Source organism: Quercus suber, unplaced genomic scaffold, assembly GCF_002906115.3.
Source record: "Quercus suber isolate HL8 unplaced genomic scaffold, Cork oak 2.0 scaffold_829, whole genome shotgun sequence".
Taxonomy (NCBI): Eukaryota; Viridiplantae; Streptophyta; class Magnoliopsida; order Fagales; family Fagaceae; genus Quercus; species Quercus suber.
In genome coordinates, this window is record NW_027070259.1 from 78,700 (window position 1) to 84,699 (window position 6,000).

Here is a 6,000-nt window from a genome sequence, read left to right on the forward strand (position 1 = left end):
ATACAACCCCCAATGTGGATGCTCTTAAAGACTATTCTTACTTCTATTTTATTTATACATTAATTACTATATATCATCAATTCTTAAATGTATTTGAAGAGTTACTGTTATTTATTTATACATAATAATAATTGATTAATTGTTTGCCTTATGCAATCGCCCTCTAGATAGAGAATTCATTTAGAATGAGCCTTTCATTAATTCATTCTCATCTACATATGCCAATAAATAAATATATATATATATACACACATTTTGGCTTATCAAAAACTTAATATATCTATTTTCCATAACAACTTTTACAATACACTTAACCCCAAATTTTTTTTTTTTTTTTTTTTTACAATACATTTCATCAAAATAATATAAAATAATTCTAATGTTTCTTTTTGCACCCACACCAAAATAAATAAATAGGGATGGCAATTTTGCCCTGTCCCTTCCCGCTTCACACCATGCAAGTTTTCTCCGCCCCGCAAAGGTGGTGGGGTAGGGATGGGGCAAGATTTTAGCCCCGCACCATAGGGCGGGGCGAGGATGGGTTTAGACTCTTTAGACCCGTCCTACGTTGTTAAAGGTTATAATTGTAAATTTTTCATACCCTAAAACTCTATTATTTAAACAAACATATCAATATTAGCTTATTTTATTCTAACCAATATGGTTCTTTGCCTTTATTTTGTTATGTGTTATACTATGAGAGTTTTTTTTGTGATTATCTTGTTAAACGCTTGGATATATTATTCAAATTTTTTTTTTCTATAAATTGATTTGATTTGATTGGATAAATTTAGTTATAATTTCAAATATATTTTTATTAATAAAATAAGTTTCATTAAAAAAATTGTACTAGTTGTAGGGCAAATTAACAAAAAGTAGAGTTTTACGAGATGGGGCAGGGCTTCATGGGGCCCCAAGGGGCAGGGATAGGGTTACAAAGTTTTCCCTATCATGTGGGGCAGGGCGGGAATGGGCAAGACAAAACCATGTAAGACAGGTACAAAGACTCCATCCTTTGACCTCGCCCCATTGCCATCCCTATAAATGAATATATAAAGAAAACTCAAAACCACAACCTACATTACAACCCAAATCCAATCTGCACCAAAATCTATGTCATATCTATCAAAGTAAAGATGAGACTAGCAAGATCAGGGCAAGAGCATGAAGGAAGAAGGTTGATCAAGTCATAACAGAGTAGTAAAACGACAGCTTAATTGTATTAGTTTTACTGTATATACGATATGTAGTTTAGTAGATGAATTGTTTTACTTAAGTGATGACACGTGAGAGAGTTTGTTACTGCTCATGTGGAGATTGGTTTCAAGTTAGTTAGTTGTGTTTCTATAGTTAGGTAGTTACTTGGTTCATTGCTTGTATATATATACAGATTTGTACTCAGTCTTTCTAATTAATGAAAAATACAGTTTTTTCTCTCATTCATTTCATGATAATATCTACTATCAAACCAAACCAAACTTTCAAGTCTAATCTGAATCTACACCAACAAGAGACTAAGGTCAATAACAAAACTTCATTACCGCTATGCAAATCATTTGTGATTGACTTTTAATGGGAGGAGAAAGGCAGTCTATAGAGGAAAGAGGAGAGATAATGCGAGAGAGGAGGGAGATAGTAGGAGAGAAGGAGATTAAAACATTTGAAATAAGTTTTACACAATAATACAGTGCTTGCATATATTTACATCAACACAGTAGCTAGTTAAAGTTTTTGTAAAATGCCTCACCAAATCATACTATGAGGATGATCGAGTCCCAAAAGGTGAAGGAGCAAGGGAAAACGACAAAGGATTAAAGATTCATGCATTCTCCCAAGCTCTCGAGGAGGAGGATGAACTACTTACTAAAGAAGATTTAGCATATAAAGCTAAAGTCACAGCTACGGTGCCTGAACTGACTCTTTTTGATGTCATTGCCCATCTTCAAATCATGATAGATATTCAACTTCTCTATGTTGTTGCTAATGATGATCCTCATGTGTGACTTGTCCATCATGACAAAAACTAGGTTGAGTATAATAGAGTAATGTTAGGAATACCGAATTTGGCATAACTTTGTGCCATAACTCGTCACATGGCAAATAGTAATTGGTAAGCAATGAGGTAGTAAAACTGGAGAAGATTTCTTATAAACTTGGGTTAAGTGAATCATGTGCATTACACATAACAGAAACAAATATAATTCTCCTATTAGTTATTAGAGCCAAACGTTGTCCTTTTTTTTATATCATTTTCTTCTTTTTTTCTTTTTTTTTTCATTTTGTATTTGGTTCAATTGGGTGACACTTTCATTGAATGCCAGGTAAAGAAATCCAAGCACAATTTGGATTTATAGTGGATTTGTAGTTGCCATATAGAGAATGTGCAAGAGCCTATATTAATTATTCAATTTAAATATAGGAAAAGGTTCCTCTTAAAGTTGTTGTCTTAGATCTCCAAATGTATTGAGATTGTCTTGAATTGAATTAGGCTTGTTTAGGTATTTTCTTATCTTTAAATTAAATAACATTTATTAAACTTTTCATGTCATTTTTTTCATTTAAATTCTATTTTTCTTACCTTTTGAGAAACAAAATTACTAATTAAATTTTATAATTCAAGTTTCACTAACATTTCATTTTCAATTGATAATATGACTAATTCTCTTAATATTTATCGTGACATAATCGATCTTAAAAAAGATTTCATGAATTTTAATTTTGAAAAGATTTTCTACACTCAAAACTATAACACGTATTGTTAGTAATACATTTTAAACTTTCTCCCTTTTTGTTTAATTTTTCATATCCAGCTGGATATTTACTTTAGTAGCCATTTTTAAGAAATGTCATCTACACTATAAAATTATAATATAACTATTTTTCTTAGAAAGAATTATAATATAACTAAAATAAATTAATTTTTAAAGTGTAGAACAATAAACTTAAGTTATCAAAAGTACTATTATAGTTTCACTTAACATTAGAATCAACAATAATCTCAACCTTCATGAGTAAAGGTAGGTTAATATAATTTTTTTTTGAAGATGGTTAATATCAAATTAATACTACAAATTTCACTTCAATTGTATATAAAGCATAAGTTATACAAAAATTATATAAACTTGATGATGCAATGAATCGTCAATGAGCCAATCGTCCAAATTCGCAACACTAGGGTACTTGAAGAATGAAATGCTTGCAGAGTGCACTAGTATGGCGCCAACCAAAAACTCAATGATTTCCAATAACTCCAAAAGTATGAGAGTTAGGAAGTTACAGTACCTTGGAGAGGAGGGGGGGTTTGGTGCTTATATAGTGGTATAGGGATGACCAAGTTCCCATAAATTTAGGCACTTCCCTTATAAGGAGCATAGTGGAGTTCATGTCTTGAGATTTTCGAGTCTAACTTCCTATACTTGGAGAGATACAAATATGTAGAAGGATCTTTAAGCATTGTGTGCAAGTTCTTTCCAAATGGAGATAGTGGAGTGAAGGATATGCAAAGGCTAGAGGACTAAGTGTAAGGTGGATTGGATGGTGTACTAGACAGTCAAGACCTATATATTTGTCATAATGGTGTATTGGATGGCGTACTAGACAGATAGTCATTGGACGAATTGCATCAAAGGGTACCAAACATGGGTACACAACGATCCTTTTGTATGTGACAATCTCTCAAAGACATAACAACTCTTGTGTATTATATTTATTTTGCTTTGGTGAAAAGATTCCTTATCAAACCTTATTTACCATATCACTGTATAGCCTTGGTATGATGGTCACTTCATAAGTATAAGTGCTTGTGGGATATGAGAGGGTAATGGTCAGGGTTCAAGTCTCTAAGAGGAAGTTTTACACACATGTATACTTAAATTAGACTAGAATAGAATTATATCTATCTCCCAAAAAAAAAAAACATAACCTTATTTACCATAAATATAATGGGTTGTTTGATGGTGACTAATGTAAAAAAAATAAAAATAAAAAAATTAGAAAGACAAAACAAGAAAGAAATAGGGTTTCTTCCTAAGTAAGATATTGATCACTTTTCCAAACATTAAAAAAAAAAAAAGGTTCAATAAATAAATATGAAATAAATTTTATTTTAAGTTGCTATATATAAAAGGGATGATATATATATATATATAATCACTTTTCCAAACATTAAAAAAAAAAAAAGGTTCAATAAATAAATATGAAATAAATTTTATTTTAAGTTGCTATATATAAAAGGGATGATATATATATATATATATAGAGAGAGAGAGAGAGAGAGAGAGAGAGAGAGTTTAAATCATGGGGCCTATTATATATGGGGCCTAAAATAATTGCCTAAATGGCCTCTATATAGGTCCAACCTTAATGCATTATTGTTTTTCCATGGTTTCTCAGTTTCTCTTATAATTCCCAATAACATGTAGTTATTCTTTCTATAAAAAAAAAAAGTAGTTATTAATCTTGAAGTTAATATTATTTTTAAAAATATTTTTGGGTCCTTGTTAAGGAATTGAATGAATTTGAAGTTTTTATTTTTGATTTTTCCTACAACGATTTATTGGAAAAGAAATGTTGCATGGCAAGAACAGATCAACCAACTCCAAACAATAAAATCGGTGCTAGTGCTGGTGCTGCTCTTAAGTCTTAACTCTTAGGAAATGAGCAAGAATATACCCTCTTTTTTACTTTTGAGTTTTAAGAAGAGCAAGTATATATCTCTCAAAAAAAAAGAAAAAAAAAAGAAGAGCAAGTAAATACCTAAACAATGAAATGGCATTCTTGTTATTCTCTCATAATACCCTGGGCATTCCGGAATCAAACCAACCCCATCTCCGATTCTCTCCAAACGGTTCGGGGGCACAACTCGTGGCCCAATAGTGAAGCTGAAGATATCATGAAATGAACGGCCAAGATTTTTTCTTCATGATGTAATTGCGGGCTCTACATATTAAAAAAGAATTCCGTTAGATCCGGAGCGCATTTTGTTTGCTGGAGAAAATTCGAACAACTTTAGTCACATTGTCCTGCGCTTTTTTTGACATATCGTCTTTGTCGCCTACTGAGGAAGTGTCGCGCGGGCCATCACTCTCTCATGTGGGCTCAACAATCAACGGCTCATATTTTAGTGCAGGGTTCGGTGCTGTCTTAGCCGTTTGATTGGAAGAAAAGAGAAGCGTGAGCTTGAGATCATAGGCTTGACCACCGTTGCGGACACACTCGGCTATATTTTAGCCCTTTTAGGGTTTTCTTTAGAACAATACTTAGGTAAGTACAATATTAACTGCTGTTTTTTAAGTTATTTCTTTTAAGATTCAATTCTGTGACTTTTTTTCTTTTGGAATGGAAGCATATTTTTAGTTAAATACAGTCATATGGCTAAATCTTAAAATGAAAAACTAAGGAACAATTTATGTATGCAGCATTTTATAAATTCAATATAATGTGTACAATTTTTCACAAATTTTTTTAATAACATTTGGCATATGGCAAATTGTGATTTGTATGATAAAAATAGTATTTGTGATGAGAGTGATGCAACCCCATTCACAATCACAAAATACTATGTGGGGAGTGGAAGAGTTTTCACCCAGACCTAAGGCACAAATACCTACTGGACCCTGTGGAGTTGAATGAGCTAGACCCATCTGCATAAGGTAAGGCCCAATAGCTTAGAAGACCTAGTGGAGTAGAATAAGTCGGCCCATACATCTAGGAGGCAAAGGGAACCCCTACAGACCATTCTCGCGAAGTTGACAATAAACTACATTGAGCAAATTCTTATCTAAGATAACAAACATGGATAATCCACGACATGCCCATGATTGGTACATTAAACCCCGGGAAACCCTCTAGACAGAAAAGAATAGCAGAGATCTCTGCCTCCGCATTAATGAGGGGTCCTCCACCTAACCTCTGTCGCATTAAATACATATGAGACAACCTGAACAATAGAAACACTCCCAAAAGTCATGTTCTAGGTTTATCCAAAAAAAAAAAAAAAAA